The sequence below is a fragment of the Corvus moneduloides genome, chromosome 6, assembly GCF_009650955.1.
Source record: "Corvus moneduloides isolate bCorMon1 chromosome 6, bCorMon1.pri, whole genome shotgun sequence".
In the NCBI taxonomy this organism is placed as follows: domain Eukaryota; kingdom Metazoa; phylum Chordata; class Aves; order Passeriformes; family Corvidae; genus Corvus; species Corvus moneduloides.
In genome coordinates, this window is record NC_045481.1 from 51,677,091 (window position 1) to 51,696,306 (window position 19,216).

General features: G+C 41.8%; 1 long non-coding RNA gene across 1 annotated transcript in view; it reads right to left on the reverse strand.

Annotated features, from left to right (window-relative positions):
• The window catches only part of LOC116445182, a 21,079-nt gene extending 9,857 nt beyond the window's left edge, over nt 1-11,222 (reverse strand). The window contains exons 1-4 of the long non-coding RNA XR_004240684.1: nt 11,032-11,222; nt 8,159-8,292; nt 7,352-7,416; nt 1,561-1,653 (exon numbers count right to left, since the gene is read on the reverse strand). This is a non-coding gene — a long non-coding RNA (uncharacterized LOC116445182). The remainder of the gene's footprint in view (nt 1-1,560; nt 1,654-7,351; nt 7,417-8,158; nt 8,293-11,031) is intronic.
• Nucleotides 11,223-19,216: the final 7,994 nt, after the last annotated feature.

A 19,216-nucleotide genomic window follows, 5' to 3' on the forward strand; every position in this document is an offset into this window, starting at 1 on the left:
CATCAGCATCTGTACTGTCCTCGGGTTTTATTTTCATTGTGTCAGGCTACAATGGGACTTTGAGCATCTAGTTCTTGACTACAGGCACCATTCAACAGGAAATTGATTTCCATGGGTGACAGGCGTGGAGGCTCCATGGGTTCCCGGGTGAGGCGCACGCAGCAGCACCAACATGCTGTGGGTCTCTATCCCTTTTCTTCTCGGGCTGGGGCTCTCAAATCCTACCTGCCCCGTACTGAGCCCACGCATCTTCCTCCTGAGCATTAAGACGTCGGTGCTGGAGCGTAGTCACTGTTTCCCATGAACTATACCTGCTTCCAAGTTAGGCAAACACTAAGGGAAAAGACAAGCACATGTGCGATGGGGGGGGCCAGAGATTTTTACAGAGAATAACTGACGATGCATCACTATGGACAGGAGCCTTAAGGGCAAAATACAGTGCTTGTCAGTTCACGTTTGTCTGGGCTCGGAGAAGAGGCATTTTCAGGCTCTGCATCATGATAGCTATAACAAGCTGAGTTGAGAGACTTCAATACATGCCCAGCTATGAGTATGGACACTGATGAGAAAGCTTATGTGTGCCTACCCGCATTCATTTCATGCGAGTAGACACTTGGCTCATTCAAAAATACAGCTGGCATGATAAGCCTTTGAGAGTACAAAATACATATGAGGGTGTTCAGTTTTCAGTCAGGGTTATGCCATTTTTAATGGCCATATACTTACCCTGTCTGGTGCATTTATTCATTTTTGAGCCAAACTAGATTCAATGATTTTCGTCATTTTTTTTCACCTCTGTTGACATTGTCTGACAAGACTGTTCAGACTCAGACTGCTTAGGAAAAATAAACTTTGGTGCCAGATTTTGAGCCATCAGCAGTGTTCACTCTCATCTTTATTCTATTATTCTGTTGCAAAGGAACTTTCAGCTCAGGAGCCACAATGGAAAGAAAACAACTCCAGCTCTTTTTTTTTTTTTTTTTTTTTCTTTCTCTCCTTTTTACATCTTGTGATCTTAACCCAGCTGGTGAGGGAGAAAATTCCCATGTGAGGCATGTGGGTGGAGCCCAATTGTGTAAGCTCCATGCTTGCGAAGTGTTTGGCATGGATCCGCTCGCTGGCTTTGTTTTCCATGGCCGGACGCAGAGGGAAGCCACATTCAGCACATTAACAGCCGCCACCTGTTGCTCTGTTCTACTTCAGAGGAACCCTGAGGCTGGGGAATCACACTGTGCTCTGGCCCTTGATCTCCAGGGAAGTTTGATCTATCAGGGATGTGCATTTGTCCCCATGTTTTTCTTGCTTTTGCAGGACATGGTGCTGCTGGGTTTGGGAGTCCAGGTGGAGAAGAGCTCCTTGGAGCAACTTCAGCACTGCTTTGGTGCAGGTCTCTAGGAGGGATTTTCACGCTCCATTTGATGCGGCTCTCCTGAAGACAAACTCTTATTGGTTAATTCACTGCAATCAGAAATTTCGCTGCCACTGACTACTCCAAAAATCTTAAGTACGTGAAGCCTAAGTACAAGGAATAGCAAGAAAATGCAAAAAGAAAGAACTTACCAACCTTGTCAATGACATTTGTAGGACCGTCACCAGATTTCTCCCCTCCTTGCGCAGTAGAGCTTAAATTGATCTCCGTTCCTTTGCACTTTCCTGTTCATATGTTAAGCACAAGGAGGAAAAAAAAGCATATCACTAATGCAGCTAATTCTCAGTATCTTGAAGCAATTGACACAAGTACATGAATTAACTCATCACTTTATATCACATACTTGAGGCAAATGTGCTATTTGGAGTACCTCTTTCTAAGAATAAGCAATTTAAGATCCATTAGTATTTGGAATATTCTGTTTCATTAAACCACAGTCATCCCTAAATGCAGATGAGTGGAGAGAAGCTATCAACCTCGTGGTTGTACTAGACAAACTTAAAAAACTTAATATTACAGGGTACTGTGAAAGGGTTTTAATACAAATACAAGCCAGGACTTAGGTTTCCAAAAGAGGGTTCTCCTACCATGGGTTGAAGTTTCTCATAGCTTTGATAAGTTTGAAAATTACAACATGGATTGGGGGGGAGAAAGCAATTCTGGTGAACAGATTTTAAGCTTTTGATGTAACACCAGAGTAGTTTTGCAAAACACTATCTGCTACTAGTATAGCAAAATTCATTCTCCTTTATAATGGTCTCAGTGCCTGAGATTATGGGAGAGCTGAAATTACTTTTTAAAATAATAAATACCTATCTTCTGTTTTTATTCAAAATTTCCAAATAAATCAGGGCCCCTTTGCCCTGGGCTTGACCTGTAGAACTTCAAATCAATTTCATTTATGATACTGTGTACTAAGAAGTTTTACAAATAATATAAAAGCAGTGGCTTCAGATTTTAATTAGACTTGTGACAAATCTATAGCACATTAAACAAAATATATACATCAATGATTTTTTAAACACTTACTGTACAGACCAAGGAAAGGATTCTGAAAAACTTCTGGGAAAAAAAGAATGTTCTTTTTCTCCTCAGTTCAGTCACATTCAATCCTCAAGAAGTTCCTCAACTTTAAAAAGCTATTTTTGTCTAAGCAGTAAAGGTAGAAATGTTACAGAAGTCACAGGAATTTCTGGAAAAACTAAATCCTTTCACTGTGCTGCCTAATTTAGTCTTAAGTCTTTTCCAAATGTTGAAATACACTTTTGGGGCCACAGACCTTACGGTTCATACAGAACTGGAATGCCTGCAGGTAATGGCTGTCGACTGAATGAGAGATGGGCACTATTTCACAACTGAGGAAGGAACAGTTGGGTCCTGGCTAACACAGAGTACAACCTGCCTTCCACCCTTCACCAAGGGCCCAGTCCAACCTTCCCAGAAGCCACTGACTTAGGAGAAGCTGCCATCTGGAACAGGAGCTGATCAATGCATCGAGGCACAAAAGCACGTCTGTGTTGACAACACGATGCCACTGAGAGGAGTGTCCCAAGAAACAGTTACCACACAGTGTTCTTCCCTTGGAAGAAAAGTCTCTTCCTGCTTGACAAAATTTAGATGATAAGACCTCATGACCTGCTGAAATAGCAACATAGAGCTGAGCTGAAGTCCCTGTAACCCTGGCTGACAGTCCTGTATGTCAAAAAGAGTAGGTGTCCTGGCTAGGCACAGTAAGAGCATGAAATGTATTCCATGACTACTCTGCATCCATCATATGGCTTAGGTCAGGGCTAGATTAGCTCCAAAAGATCCAAAAAATAGTTTCTATAACCAAACAAAGGCATTGGATTCTGGTGAATCAGGATTAGTGTTCTGCAGCTGTAGGGGAGATACTTTATAATTAAGCCAGCACCCTCCAGCAGATCTCAGTTGGAGGTACCAGCAGTCTTAGGCAAAAACTGGTTTGAAATCAGCCTTGCTTCCGGCTGAATAGCTCTGCTGGTGACAAAGTCTGTGTCTTTCTATGGCTCCTACACTGCAAAAGGCCACCTAGAATATCTGCAAATGTGGACCTAATACATCTTTATTTTTTTGATTTTCATTTCTCTGCAAGATTTATGATTCTGAAAAAAAAAAAAAAAAGAGGCCTGTTTACAAGAAAGATTGCAAAGTTAACCATTCATTTTCTTCTCAAATGCATGGACACAGTGCAAAATGATCCTTAAATGACAGAGCAGAAGTCAGGTTAAATCTGAAATTCCTATGCTGTTCACTTTTCTAGGTTACCAATCCATGTATAGAGGTAATAGCTGGGTAGATCCTTGTCAGGAGCAAGGGCTTGCCTGGCTAGATTTCAAGAAGTTTGCAAAAACCATTGGCCTAAAATGTGAGGCAAGCTAGGTAGGATCGTCCACCTGACTCATAAGCATTCCACATCAATATCTCTAATAAATGCCTCAAGCATTTGAATACAGAAATAATACCAAGGGTACTTCCCTCACAGCTGAATCGAGCTGTGACAACAGATCCTAAAAGTGGGTATTTTTGTAATACTTTACCTTGTAATTGTCCTTTTTATTTAATGTCTACTTGTACAGGGAAGAACAGCAAAGTCCTCTCATGTTGAACAGGTTTAAGGACAGTTGGTTGAAGCTGAAGCTAAGTAGTGTTTCTGCATCAGGGTGAGACTGAGGTTTGTGTCAGGCAAATTCCACAGTGGTCTTATTTTTAAAATCATGTCTGATGTTGGTTTACCCTGGCTGACAGAAACGACTCCCTTTCCCATCTCTGCAGTCCTACACAATCTGGCCAGCAATCGCTGAAATTTGATAGCACACACAGGTATAAATTTAGTCAGATGTTGGATTATGGCAGTTTCTTGGCCATAACGTGAAGAGTCCACAGGCCTGAAATGAGAGTGATAGAGCAGCTTGCCATTCCTAGAGCTCTTATTTTAGACTCTCTAAAGTTAAGTGCACCTTCTTACCTTGTTGCTTCACACTTGGTTCCGATCTGAAAGAGATCTTGGCAACTCTGAGAGCCATGAAACATTTTAATGGGATTAATAAGACTGCACACTTAGAGCAAAGGATGACTCCTGCAGGACTCTGTCTACATGTCTACATTTAGCATCAGATAACAATTCATCCAAGTAAAGAAGATGACTAGCAGATTTTTCCTGTGCATCCATAAGAAAGTCTAAACAGCGGGAATAACAGCAAAGTGCTTAAACACACAATATTTTCAGAACAAAACAGATTAAAAAACCGCAGTCTCTTAAAGAAAACAAACCTATGAATACTATAAGTCTCAGCTCTCCAAATCACTATTTTACCTGTCTAAACACATGCAACATTAACCTGTATTTTCATTTTCCCATGATCTCCTCAGCTGCCTGGGTGACACATGCTCTCCTCCTGAAGAGCCCATCCCCTGTATGTCTCAGTGCCACTGACACAGGAGACTGTGCCTATCAGGCCACCTCCCAGGGCTCTGGCTATCAAGGCATCACAGCCAAGTCTCGCAGTCGCCTCTGGCGCTGTAACCCTGTCACCCTGGAACTGACTCTGTGCCAGCCTGTGTCCGGCAGGTCCCCGGGCAGTGCCGCTGCCCAGGCACAGGAGGGGGATCCTGGTCCCTCACAGATGGCCCGTGTCTGCTGAGTGCAGCCAAGGGACATGTACCACTAAAAGGCAGGATGTTTGGCTGGAGGCTTGCAGGCTGGTACAACCCGATCGGGCTGGGTACTGCCACACAGCTGTGTGCTGTTCCCGAGGATCACTGCAGAGGCCCTCATGAACAGGCCGGCCCTCGCTGCCGTGACCTGTTACAGCTGTGCTGACACATGGCCTTTTATGCTGTCAGCATCCTTACTGAGAAAACCCCATTGTTGCTTTCCATGCCACCTGTGTAGTTTATAATTTTTTCCTCTTCCAATACATTTATTTGCTGTAATTTTGGATAAATTTTCTCCTTTTCTTGTCTATGTTTTTTACCAGCAACACACTATGAAGACAGTCCTAGCCATTTGGTAATACCAGTGGCAAAGTTGCCTTTGTTTCCTTAGTGCAGAAAGCTTCCTGTGCTCACACTGGAAAATACTATACCCTCAGAAATCTACTGTTGCTTTGTGCCCCATCCAGCATTTCTCTTTCCTCCCTTAGGCAATAGCAGCCACAATCAGTAGTTGCTTGGCCACAAACCTGTGCAGCCCATGGGCCTAAAATGAGACTAACAGAGCAGCTTGCAATTCCTAGGGCTATTTTAGTCTCTCTCCAAACTCAAGTGGACTTTCTTAGTTTGCTGTTTCACACTCAGTCTTGAAAGAGATTTTGGTGAGAGATCTTGCAGTCCCCTTACTCTCTGGTAGGAAGTGAAAGCACTTACTATGATAGCAGCACTGCCTCACCCAAACAGGCTGAGAGACAAGGAACTCTGAGCTAGTCAAACTGCTGAGGTTGAAACTGATTTATAAAAACATCTGTATTTATTTATTTGTATATATATTTCTCATCCTTCCTGTTTTTCCCCCCTCTGCAACCTGACCTTCATGCAAGTTTATTCCTTTGTTGCATTTTTGCTTCACTTCCTGTCAAATTATTTCATTTTATTTAGCTTCACCTGTCAAAATACATGAGCTAATTCTCTCTGTGATGACCTGCCACTGCTTCTTAGTCACCAGTGACAGGATGCAGCAACTGCATACCTGCAAAGCCTGTGCCGTGGAAATCACCTGGGCATCTTTACATACACACAAGCAGGGAATGCAGATCCAGACTGGAATGCCTTGAACCAGGCTTAGCTCTACTCTCAGATGTTGCCAAACAAGAAACCTCCTCTGCCTACAGACATGGTCCTTTCATACCTTTCATCTCTGGGCTGCCAAATGTTCAGTGTGCAGCATCTAACACAGTAGACGCCACCATCTCTCTGAGTTTTTCCCTCAGCTAAAACTTCCACTGGGGGGACTTATATAGGGGATTTTTGGGAGCGAAACAACATTCTGGTACAATGTAATATGTTCTGAAATAATTTCTTGTTCTATGAATTGACTGCAAACTACCTGACGAACAGCAGCTGCAAAGGAAGGAACTCTCTGTAATACTATGATATTTATTTCTGTCATTTTTACGGCTGTGATGCTGGTAGTTATAATTTATCTGACTTCTCAGTCAATGTGCAGAGCTGCCATGGCTCCGTGACACCTTGCAGCAGAGGAAGCCCTTGCCTGGCCAGTCCGATGGTTGTCCAGCAAGTCATTACTTGCACTGGGAGTGGTGAAATGCAAAGCCAGAGTATCCTGAGTAAACAGATCCCTCTTTCATCTCCTCTGCAGAAGTGGGTGAGTGAGAATTGGTGTTAAACAAGACTGCGTTGATGCTGTTCAAAGTGATGAGTTTTACCCTTAATGTTATAGTGAGGGAACCCATGTGGTGGCCAGTGATTGATTACCTTCACAAAGCTCATTTTCACTCAGCAGTAGTGAGTTTCAGAAGGGTGATAATAACAGATATCATTGCCTAAGTTCTCTCTCACAGGTTTTCCACTGTCCCATGGAAATCAAAAGGTGATTAATTCCTCTAACAGCTTTTGTGGTACTCTGGAAAAGTTGACATTAAGTGGAAGATACTGCATATTTACCTGTAGGAGCCAAAATCCATAATGGGTGTTTAATAATGAAAACTGAGGGTACTACATCAGCAAAGAACTGGAAGAATGTCTGTAAGGAAATAAGAACAAGGCTCTCAGCAGGGATTCAGGACCTCCACAGAACCAGGAATGAACAGGAAGTCTATATCCATCTGTGAGCTTGTGTGCTTGAAGAAACAGAATCAGAGCTGGAGGCTTTGGAAGGATGCTTCCTGATGTTGGAGAGGCAAGTTACACAACCTGAATAAGGAAGAAATAGATAGCTCACATTACCTGTTAAAATAGGCAAATGCTTCTCTTCGGGAGTTTAAGCTGAGGTCCTTCCAAGTATGCACCCTCTTATAAAAGGACAAAACATACAGATTGCCAGAGATCCCAAAGGGGTGAAGGAAGCACCTGCTGGGGGCAGTTTGTCAGGAGTGCACCGTCCTCTGTGGCCAAAGGCCCTGTGGTGGCCAAGGCAGGTGCATCCCCCTGTCTTAGGGGGTCAGATTAGCAGCTTGCAAGCTGTACCCACCACAGAGGCAGCAGTGCTGGGTGAGGGCACTGTTATTCCTCATCCTCTCCCGCTTCCATGCGAGCAGCAGCAGCTGCTCAACCCCCTGCCCCTGGCGCTTGCCTGAGCGGCGCCTCACGGGGTGCACAGTGTCAGTAGGAAATGGAAGTAATGAGCCTCAATTAAGCAGCTCCCCATACAGTCGTGGATGAACTTGTCCCAGCAAGAGTACCCAGGCCCAGGGGCTCTGCAGGGAGGTTTTGTGATGTGCAGCTGGTTCAAAGCCATTTGTGGAACGCTGAATATTCCTCCTCCCTGTGGGACACACTTGCCCTTTTGAGTATCACACACATGGGGTGTAGCTGGGGGTGGCCACAAAACAGAGGATATGAATGCCATCCTTTTTTATATAGGCCTGTTTTTATACATGCCTGTTTACCAAGGAGTAAGAATAGACAAAGGGAGAAAAGGTCTCCACCTTCATAAAATCATGAAGGCTTTGGCTGACATAATTCACTCCTGAAACAAAATTTGGGCACCATTTCGCTTTGTTCTCGTTATTGTTTATGTAGGACAACACTTACCTTTACTTAGAGAGCCAGCACAACATTTTGTGTCTTTTCTTCTTCCCAAGTGAGTCTTCAGTGTGGGATTTACATGGTGGCCAGAACTTTCACAGCCTTTTCCCAGCAGGATATTTCTGCAGTGATATACAGATCTGAAAAGATAAACCATTTATTCCCATTAAAAGTACTTAGGGAGTGAAAAAAAAAAAAAAAAAAGTCTTGTTAAATTCAGTATAATTACACTTTGTAAGTTTTTGAGGTTTTTTTTCCACTGGGCCTTTTTTAATCCAGCTGTTTTTGTACGAACTGTACTCCTAAACTCCCAGCCATGATGGAAAGGGGACATCAGCCTCTGATGTCTCTGAGGTTAGGCCACAGAAACTGTGCTTATTTCCTTCAGGGAAGCAGTGCTGCTTTCAGTAGATGTCACACTTCTTGCAACACGTGAGTCACCGAGTTGACTCTTGCTAAAAGAGCATACAGAGTTTGCAGAACTCTACATATATAAGCTTGTACTCAGTAGTTAGAGCAGCAGCAGTGTTCACTGCAGACCAACATTCAGCTGCATGATAAAATGACCTTGGGGGGGAATTTTGGAGTGGGTTTGGGCAGGAGGTGGACCCCTTGCAAGGTGGCATTCAAAGGAGGAGATGAGAAGTTTAATTAATTCAAGGGCTCCAGGTATTTAGGAAAGGTTTTTACTGACTGACAGTAGGACAATGTTTGCATAATTGCCCAAGCACGCAGCCTTTGAATAATAATAATAATATTTCTGTTCTCTCAGATACACTTTGTTTTCAGAAGTGACCTGATATCAGCAGAAGCAAAAGACTCATTTTCACAGTTACTTAAAACAAAAATAATTATGGGAACGCATGCGGAAATTAAAATCTATTGCTGGCAATTTGTGCTAAGAAGCATTCCCTAAAGCTAGACAATTTCAACCATTTCAGTTTGGTTTTTTTACAATTGGTTATCCTCTCTGTATCACTATTTAGGCCTGAGATCTCTTCTTCGTCTGCTCTAATCCCATTCTTTTGCTGTCTTCCATCATGCTAGAGATATTCTAGGTCCTAGACAATGTGTATATTCAATAAATGTAATTAAAATGTAACTACAACTACCTTTTTCATTTTCCTTATCACTAAAAAAAAATTACATATTGAACCCTAACAAACTTTATGGATGTGTTTCTCATTTCGAGTCCTATGCAGTATTTACTGAAGACAAATAGGATAATTTCCCACAAATACAACAAACACTGGTACAAATAATATGGCAACAAAAAAAAAGCCTGTTTAAAATTTTCAGGAATGTGAGAATCTCTTTGACTGAAGATGTGCAACCCCCAATCACTGAGGAACCTACTCATCACCTTTCAAACTTCCTGATACCACCACCCAAAGAAACTTCTTTTCTCTGTTCTATCTGTATTTTGAGCTGCCTAGAAAATACTAATTACAAGTTACCTTTCCATATGTTCATTCCTTCCAAAAAGAGCAAACCAGCAAATGTCCAGACAAGACAGTGTTAAGCCCTGTTAAGCCATTTTTGGGGGATCACCTTCAGAGGCTCCTGAGATTTATTTGTTCACCTTATTTGGCAAAAGTCCATCAGCAAAGTATTTCTGAAAGAACAACACAGCATCTTTTTCTGGTGCTGTAAGTGGGAAGGCAAACCCAGGTACCAGAGCTCTGTGTTTGTCCTCTTTCCTTTCGTGAGTAGTTACAGCACCATGGCAGCACTGCCAAGTCCTGACAGGCTTGGAGAGTGTCACCAAACTGTCCATCAGCCAGTGGGGAAGGATCTGACAGCGAGTTGGAACTTAAGGGAGTGAGAGAGACAACATTTACCTCGAGTGCTGAGCAATCAGGGAAGATAAGTACTGTAATCTGTGTCTCTGCACAGCGACCTTCTTGGCTATGTTCAGTTTTCACTGGCACTTCCTGGGCTTCCACCACTATGACCAAGGGAGGAATGTGCACCTCCTCTCCCCCTATTCTGTCCCTATAAAGAGCTACACATGAAGCTGTCCTCTGCCTCAAGGCTGAGGGCCAGTCTGCTGATGCCAATTATGCCATCAACACCATCAAGGAGGAGAATGTTGCAGTAGGTCTGACCTAGTGTTTAGTATGAGGTAGGCAGTCAGTCAGCTGCTCAGCCTGGTTCCACTCCAAATCAGCTGGTAGGAAGTGAGGGTCAAAAAGAAAGTAATTGGCAATAAATCCTGGCATTTTTTCCTCTCCTCTGCATTCCTCACCCACCTTCATTTCATAGCTTTGCTGTAAAGAGCTGAAGAGAAAAAGAAGTGATTTGAGTCTAAAGCCATTTTTGATAATGTAAATGCACAACCATTTGTACTTTCAAGAATTCAAATCTGCAATTTCAAAATTGAATTATGCCAATCACATATTCCATCTGGCTAAATTAATGGTTAGGAAATCATAAATAAGGATGGCACGGGACCACTTAATGGAAAGACACTGACATTTCCTCCATGGTTTGCTACTATCCTCTGGTCCAAATTGAAGTGAGCTTATGTTCTCAGCTTAGTTTGTCTCTTGCCATAAGAAGTAGTTCTGCTTTAGGAAAAGGTTAGGAAGCAGTATGAGGATCTCACTCATTTATTTCTCCTAGGAAATACATTCTCTTTTGATCTCCTTAGAGGGATGTGTCTTTGTAGGCAGGTTTCACACTGCCAGGGGAGGGGGAAACCAATCATTTACAACTTCATGATCATGGTTTCAAGAATCATCTTGGCTGGGCACTAGCATTAGTCTCTGTACATGTGTCTGAGGGAGCATAGGTTCTCAAAATAAGTAAAAGGCAAACTCAAAGAAGAGAGTAATCTCTTCTGTGTCCTTAGTGAGGAGGAAAAGAAATGGGCTTACCTGCTGCTAGAGGTGTTAAGAAACAGCAAAGTTAGAGAATCCCTGAGAAAAACTGCCCGATGGAGTGTGGAGTGCCTGTTGGTGGAGGTGCTTGACAAGGCACTGTTCCCGGGGAGATGCGGACGCTGTTGAGGACAGAATAAATAACCTCTTGGTAGACAATCCACCCCTGTGAATGGCAAAAATGTTTTACTCCCACAAGCTTTTTGGTTTCTGAGATCTTCTAGCGCTGAGAGCAGTGACAGAATATCTCTGTTCTTCCTACCTCACGTCACATGACAGTACACCAAAAGCAGTAAGGAAAACAGGGAAAATGTAGCCTCAGAGCATGAAACATGGAAAATAAGGATATACTGATGGCATGGGAGCCATTCTTCAGTCTCCAGGTGAAATCCTGGGCCTTGGCAGGCATGCAGACACCTCCTGGGTGTGTGTGTGTCTGCCTGACACCGGAACACCTGGTAGCACAACCAGCCTGTGGGTCATCCACATAATTCAGTGGTCTCATAAATTTTATGAGTTATTATTCAACAACAACCAATAATTAAAAACAAATATGCTGCAGGTAACATGGAGGACATCTGACAAAGTCCAGGAGTAAAGACACCATCTAAAAAAATGAACACAACAGGCTGCCACTGGAAAGAGACAGGCTCTACATGAACCAATGGCTGCCAGAGTTGCTTTCATACGCCGAGAACTTTTCATTTTTAGTGCCCTTCTAAAGAAGCTGAAAATATCCACTAACCCTGAGAACAAACATATCATTTTAAAGCAGAATAGGCCTGTAAGACTTTTTAACACTTGTTCGTTGATTATATTAATGCCAGAATATATTAAAGAAGTGCAATATAAATTTGATTTTAATTGTTTTGTACACACGCCAGTGAAAAGGAACTGATTGGATACAGTTCACAGGCAGTATGTTAATACGTTATTTTCATATGATGATAGCTTTGCATAATCTTTCTTTTTCCAAGATTTAGAAGAACCTGTTGTTAACCAAAGCACAGGAGAGAGGAAGAATACAATTTACATAAAATCGGCTACCCTACACATTAATTAGTAATGTGGCTGAGCGGAAGGTGTGTTCACTTAGTAGAAAGTACACTTTATAATTTATACACCAGCTGTTTCAGTGCTTTCTAGTCCATTTTCCTCCCTGCCTGCCTCTAATGAAATCGTGTTACTGGAGAATTGACTGGGGTGAATTGAGATTTTAATCCCATTGACGCTTCTCTATGGAAAGGCACACTGGTGGGAACTTTTAATGGAAGGTCTGTAATCAGAAGACACTTGTATTCAGTCCCCCACTATAATGACTCTCATCAAATGTTAAAGCCCAGGCAGTGTGCAGAAGGCTAGAATTTCAAGGTTTTTGACCAACCCCATTTGAGGCATTCCTCTGGGAGAGTGTGATTACTCAAGTTTAGCAGTTTATTGCCTCATCTTTCAATATCCAGTGAAGCACAAAATTCTCATCTAGGTTGCTCTTTTTACTTAAAGAACAGGCCAAAATAGACTGCAGAGCTACTAGCACTGTCATTGAGGTTAATTCTTGCTTCTCAGTTAACAGGAGATCAATGGAAAAGCTTTAAAATATTAGAACACAAATGCTGCTTAGTTTCTAAAAATGCTCAGCAGCCTTTGTAAAAATTCTGGTTGGCACCACACTTTTCCAACACATGCTCGCATTTATTTATTAGCAATTGCTTTTTTAAGGCGAAGAGTGACATTAATTGAGAGGTGGTGCTGTTCTGCAAAGAAGGATGTAAACATGTATTAAAATCTAGCAGAGCGAACAGTTTTCCCAAACTTTGCAGTCAAGAAAAGTACAGTCATTAAAGGAGAGGTGGTCAAAAAGCAAGCTGAATTGGGAGTTAATGGGACTCATTATGTCGGCTGCACGTTAGTAATGTCTCCTTCTTTACCAGAAAAACAAGCAGAAATAGACACAGAAAAGCAAAACCCACTTAAACAAATGCCCGTTAAAATCCCTGTGAGGAGAATGCATTTGCTCTGAACAGACACAAACACATCAATTAATACAGTGGAAGCCACTTATACAAATACATGTTAAGAAATAAACTGGGAAAATGAAGGAACTTCTGACAAAAGATGTCAGATGCTGTTGAAGGGAATAAATCTGTTTAAAAGACAACATATTTTTCAAATGCAGCAAGTCAAAATAGAAGGAATAATAGGAAGAATTCCTCTGAAGAATTAATGTTAAATAAAAAAAAAATCTTTGCCTTCCTTCTTCTGTTCCTCCTCCCCAAAAAAGGAATCAAGATGAGAGTTTCTTTAATAAGCATTTCTCTGGGAACTTAATGAATACATTTGAATGACTTTCCTTATTCCCTGTTCCTTTCTTATTGAATGGTCAGACAAAGGTCTAATTTGGGAGTTTTTTTACTTAAAGGAGCTCTTTCTTTCTGATACTTCTTTTGGGCCAGCATGGGTTCAGGATTTTCTGCTCCTTATGCAATTCACTCCCCTCTGGTCCCTTTCTTATTTTAGTTATTTCAAAAAATGTTAGGATCCACTTGTTATTAGAGGTTCCTTTTTTATGGCTTCCAATCTGAATAGGTGCCTACATTCTCACATTCCCTGCAGAATTCATAGCAGTTATTGTATATGTACTATAATTCATACAGGAAAGATCAAAATGTAGCTTTTCCCCAGAATATGTTTGTGTGCATTTTTCAGGGCTTGTTTAATGCTTATTTAATTTCAGGGTTTAAATTAATTTATATATCTATGGATTTTTTTCTGTGTGCCTGCAAGTGCCTTTCAGGAGGTCTTTCTTTAGACTTTTAGACTTCCCACTCCGATTTGATGGATTGAAGCATTCCAAGTGTCCGAATTTGAAGGGAACATCCAAACATCAGATTCCTTTAGAGTTTCTGTAGCAAGTAATGAATGTCTTTTGTTATATCAGCCCTAATTTTTCTGGGCTCTCTCCTGCTTCATTTTACCAGCCTCGGGTCCAATTCTTTGAGAGTTTTCTCACTCTCCACCCTGCCAAGCCAACCTCTGTTCCCACCAAGCTTTCTGCTGGTGTCTCACAGGGGTACCCATCCATACATCTGTGATCTGCATGCTCCATGGGCACTCATTAATTTATTTCCTCAGCACCTATATTAGGCATGGAATATTACATCAGTCTGGCAGAGAGGGAGCTGAAACCGAGACAAGCAACTGAGTCACCTAAGGGCACTGAGAAAATTTGCTTGAGGGCCAGAAATCTCACACAGGCTCTCATTTCTTAAACACAGATAGTTCTGAATAAGTCTCCTAAGTGGTCCTATTCACTAAATCCATCAAATCCACCAAAAAGAGCAAGATACAAATTCAGACATTCTGAAGTCATGCCTAACCACAAAACACCAGCATCTTACTATGTGAGCTACCTTTTCTAGCTCTCCAGAAGAAAACATCTTAGCAACTAATAAGGCCATTAAAAGCGGATTAAATTTGAGGAAATGTGAGAGATTCTTTCTGTAAGGGGCAAAGAAGCTCCTGAGCACAGACTAGCACTCCACACTCACCTTTCTTATTGAAGCTGACCTAGTTATGAACTCTCCATTTTGAAAAGGACATACCAAAGAAAACGTTGAGACTGTTGTGAGATAAGAGTTGGTCAGAGGGGAAAGAAAAAGATGCATCAGCACAATAAAATAATTGGCCAGGCAGTAGCATTGCTGGAAAGGACTGAAAGGAGCCCTGGATCATGAATGGATCAAGGAATCAGCAATACTGTTACCAAAACTAAAGAGCAAGAAGTTTGCAAGGTGTAATTAGAGTTGTCAAGTAAGAAAGGAAGAGGAGAAGGAAAATATGTTCCAATCAAAAAAAAAAAAAAAAAAAGAAAACAAAGCAGGGATAAAAAGGATGTCTAATGTTTCAGGCCTCTTCAGCACGATCTCTCTAGGATGCTTACAGCGGCTTTCTGCCATTGGGCAGGTGTTGGTTAGGGGCAATCTGCATCACCAGACTAGAACTGCAGAAAGAGTGAAGAACTCTGTTTTCTGACTAGAATTCAGTCACAGGCATCTGCCAATTCCACTATTTCTCTAGTGCCTTCTAAGTGTGTCAGTCACAGATTAATCTGACCGCGTACTTATCCTAAAAGATCAAAAGCTATAGATCCAAATATTTTGTTTTGAAAATAAGAACCACTCCAATTTTTGTTTCAACCTGTTTAGGTTTCTTCACTCTGCTTGCTTCTGGTGGTTACTTTTCGGTCACATGGGGTGTGGCAAATTGCCCCTGGAGTAAAGGAGTAAAGACAGCAAAACTCCAAACATGGTGGAGACAGAAGATGTAAAGAAGTACTCACATGACAGAAATGTGTCTGTCTTAAGTTGGTTCTTCTGACTAAGGCATGACTGCCCATGTGCTATTTGAGCTGCATAATAGAGCAAAGAGAGTCATAGGAATAACAAGACCGTCTGCTTCTAACAAAAATATTGCTGTTTATAGCAGGGAAGCCCTCTAAAATACATTTGCACAGCACTTAGCACAATGAGCCCTGGTCTTCAGTGATACAACAGTAATAACTGTCAATAGCACTGCTTATGGACATTTTCTCTTTTCAACAACATAAGGGTGCTTTTCTAATCCACAAAGGCTATAAACTTGAACTATTGCACTATTTCTAAGGGCAGAAGTGAGACCAGAGATCAGGCAGATGAAGCGTGTCTTTTGTGATTTATCTGCTCGCTGCCACCATCACCTTCTTTCTGCAGTGAAGCCATAAGGAGGGGATCATCAGCGCTTAACTCAAATGTAAATAAGTATAACATCTTCTGGGGCCCAAGCAATAATCCCATCCAGACAGACATAAAAATTGGTATGACTGGGAAGTATAAGCCATCTACATTTTCTGTATAAGGCAGCTATAGGGTAATTTAACAGGAAAAGTACAGCCTTTGTTCTGTGAAAAATCAACATAAGATGAACTAGGAAGAAAACACAGACATCTGTGGTAGGAGACAATCCCACGAGTCCCAGGGGACAGACCAGCCAGCCTGATGTGGCACAGGTCTTCCCCTCCCCAGACCTGAGCTATAGAGTCCATGGCAGTCATGAATTTTTTGGCTTCTGTTAATCTCTAGTAGTTTAACACACCATATGTTTTTTTTCCCCAGGACAGACTGCCTTCCACACCATGGTCCTAAGGAAAGGAAGGAAAAGAAATCCAAATCTAATACTGCCATTCAGAGAGAAAACACAAGTCAACAGCCACAGAAGAAAGAAATATCATTGAAATTTTGTTGTCTCGAATCACTTAAATGAGATCATAAGCTACTATAATATATTGATTTTTTTGCATTTCCTGGGAGGATGCCATTTGAAGGAGACAAGGTGCTTTCTATTTGCTTTTAGGTATTATTTAACACCAAATTTTACTCTTCTATGTAAAAATTGAGTTGTGTACCAATAACTTGATGAGCATACTTTTGCCATATCCACAGGGATGTAAAATGGTCATACAGCTCAGAGCTCCATGATATGCAGTAAGTTTCCTTATAAATTCCTGTGACCTACAAAAACCACTTTTGTATGTGAATATCTTCAATAGATTGATCTAGTTTCCCTTAATATTTTATGACCGTGTATGTTTAACAGGGAAGATGCTTATAGTGATAGTATTTTATACCCTTTAATTACACAGTAAATATTCCAAGTGCAGCCCCATGGTTTCTTACAGGAAAAGGCAATAGCAGTGGCAGTTACAAAAGTGAATGAAGCAAGGAATAGGTTTTTCATTCCCTGCACAGAACAGAAGACACAGCATAGGAGGAAACAGTTTTCTTTGAACTTTCAATAATGAAGATGCCCATGCAAGTCAAATACACGCCATAGCAAGTTTCAGCTGTTCAGGCTATATCTGTCTTTTTCCCAGGAGTTTCAGTACCAAAAATATTCCTTTTCTGCAACACTGTTAGTCCAGACCTACATGATTTGGTTTGCTTTCAGCAAAGGGTGTTCCTTTACCTGAGCAACACAGCCAAAAGAGGATGAAATGCACGTGTTGTTATTTTCCACAGGAATCACAGACACGGTGACTTAATTTTCAAAGAAGATGGAAAAGCAACATAATGGAATCAAGCAAGATGGGCAAAGGAATATGAATTTGCAAAGACCTGGTGAATAACCCTTCTGCAGATAGTGACTTAGTGCAGGAAATATCTGATGGCTGACGTTTTCGACCAAATGACCTGCAATCATGAATTCACAATATTACATGCTCCCAAGAGTTTTATAGCACTCAGCTGGTAGACTAGGATAGATAACGTCCAGAAAGGTGTATTTGTCCCACCAATAATCAGTGCTCCAAAATACATTCAATTTCTCGTTGATTTTGGAAAGAAAACCAAACTGAAATTGAATGGCCATTTTGAGAACTTCAGCTAAACTGTAAGCAGAACTCACTATCTCAAAGGTAGGTGTAATCTAATAGGAAATGAAAAAAAATATTAAAAATACACTTCATCAGTTGGCCCAAAGGTAATATACAGCCTATTGAAGGAGAGTTATGTAAAATAGGCCTAATCATCAGTGCAAAGAGACCACACTGCTTTTGACATACCTGTCCCCAGCTGATCTGCGGGATGATCTGATTGCCAGAAGAGTCTTTTGGGTTTTGTCCCTGCAGCCTGGTGTGTGCCACAGCGAGACCCCCTTGCAGGATGGCTGTGGCAGCGTCTGGTAGAAAATCGGTGCCTGTGTCTCTGTGAATGCTCTCTGGGCCTCTCCCATGGGCCCAGCTGCTGTGCCTCAGGAGTCTGATGGAGCTGACAGACCAGAAGCACCAGCATCACGTTTTCCATGGGAAGCCATTCTTTGTGCGCAGACATTTTCCACGGGAAGCTGTTCTTTGCGCCCGGAGAGCTCCTGCTGAGCTCAGCCCTCTTGCAGCCTCTTCCAGCAGGCACTGGCTAATGGAGCCAGCTCCTGGGAGAGGGACTGGGTGCAGACTGCTCTCCTAGGAGAAGTCCCAGGTGCCACAGCAGGAATGGCTCCCAGCAAGCACCCAAGTGCCCCTGGACCCGTGTAGCTACAAGCAGCCTGAAGCGTGTGCTTGCAAAGGGCCACAGCCGCGGCACAGGAACCGAGCTACTGTTACATGTTTACACCGAATGGAAAGTGGATCCACGAAGCAGCACATATGTTTGTCTGATAGTCGTTAAACAGGGATTTGACTGCAGATCTTATGGGAAAAATCTAGCAGGAAAGAGCTGAGTATCTGCCTCAGCCTTGGCATGCAACAGTGCAGCTCCATTACCATTAGGGAATTGGCATATGTCTGGAATTAGGCACACTGGCAATCAAGCCACTTCTTTACAAATAACTAAGGAAAGGGAACAAACTGTTTGTTATCAAATTGATTCAGGCATCTGGGACACAGTGGGTAAATACTATTGATTATTTTCATTCAGGTTTTAAAGTGAATTTACTTTGGCCGACTGCTCTCCTTTCATATTTACTTGCCATGAACATTCAAGTGATCAAGTTTTACTTACACAGATGTGACCTTGACCAAGTCCTTTTACCTCTTTGTGCTTCCATTTCCTCCTTTTCTCTTACCTATCTCAGTTATAAACTCAAATAAATTGCATCTATCAAGGTCTAAACCTTAATTAATTAAGCACACTGGGCCCTGTCTTCTCTGGGATCACTCCACAAAACTAATACAAATCAGAATAACAATAAATTGTGCAAAATGCATTTCCAAGTCTCATATATGAATGCTGTTAGTGGAAAAGGAATTTGAAATTCAGAGGTGACATTTGAGCCAGATGCACTTGCTTTCTTGCTCATCCAAACACATAACCCATCTGCCCAGTGGTGGTGAGGCCACGCTGCTCAGTGTGGGCTACTTGCATCAAATTACTTCCCAGTGGGATTGAAAAAATAGGAAAAAAAGCATTCACAAAAGACTGACAAACCAAAAGCCAGCATAGAATCACATTCTGATCTGCTCCAAGAAATTTCAAGAGCAGAAGAAAAACAACTACTTTTGTCTGATATATTACTTGAACATTACATGTTCAGTTGCACCCCGGCGCCTGTTTAAACTGCTTGAGCAGACATAAATAGAAGTAAAACTATAATAAAAAACTTTTTTTTTTTTTTAATTTCCCTGTGGTCAGATATGTATGTGGCCTCTAGGTCC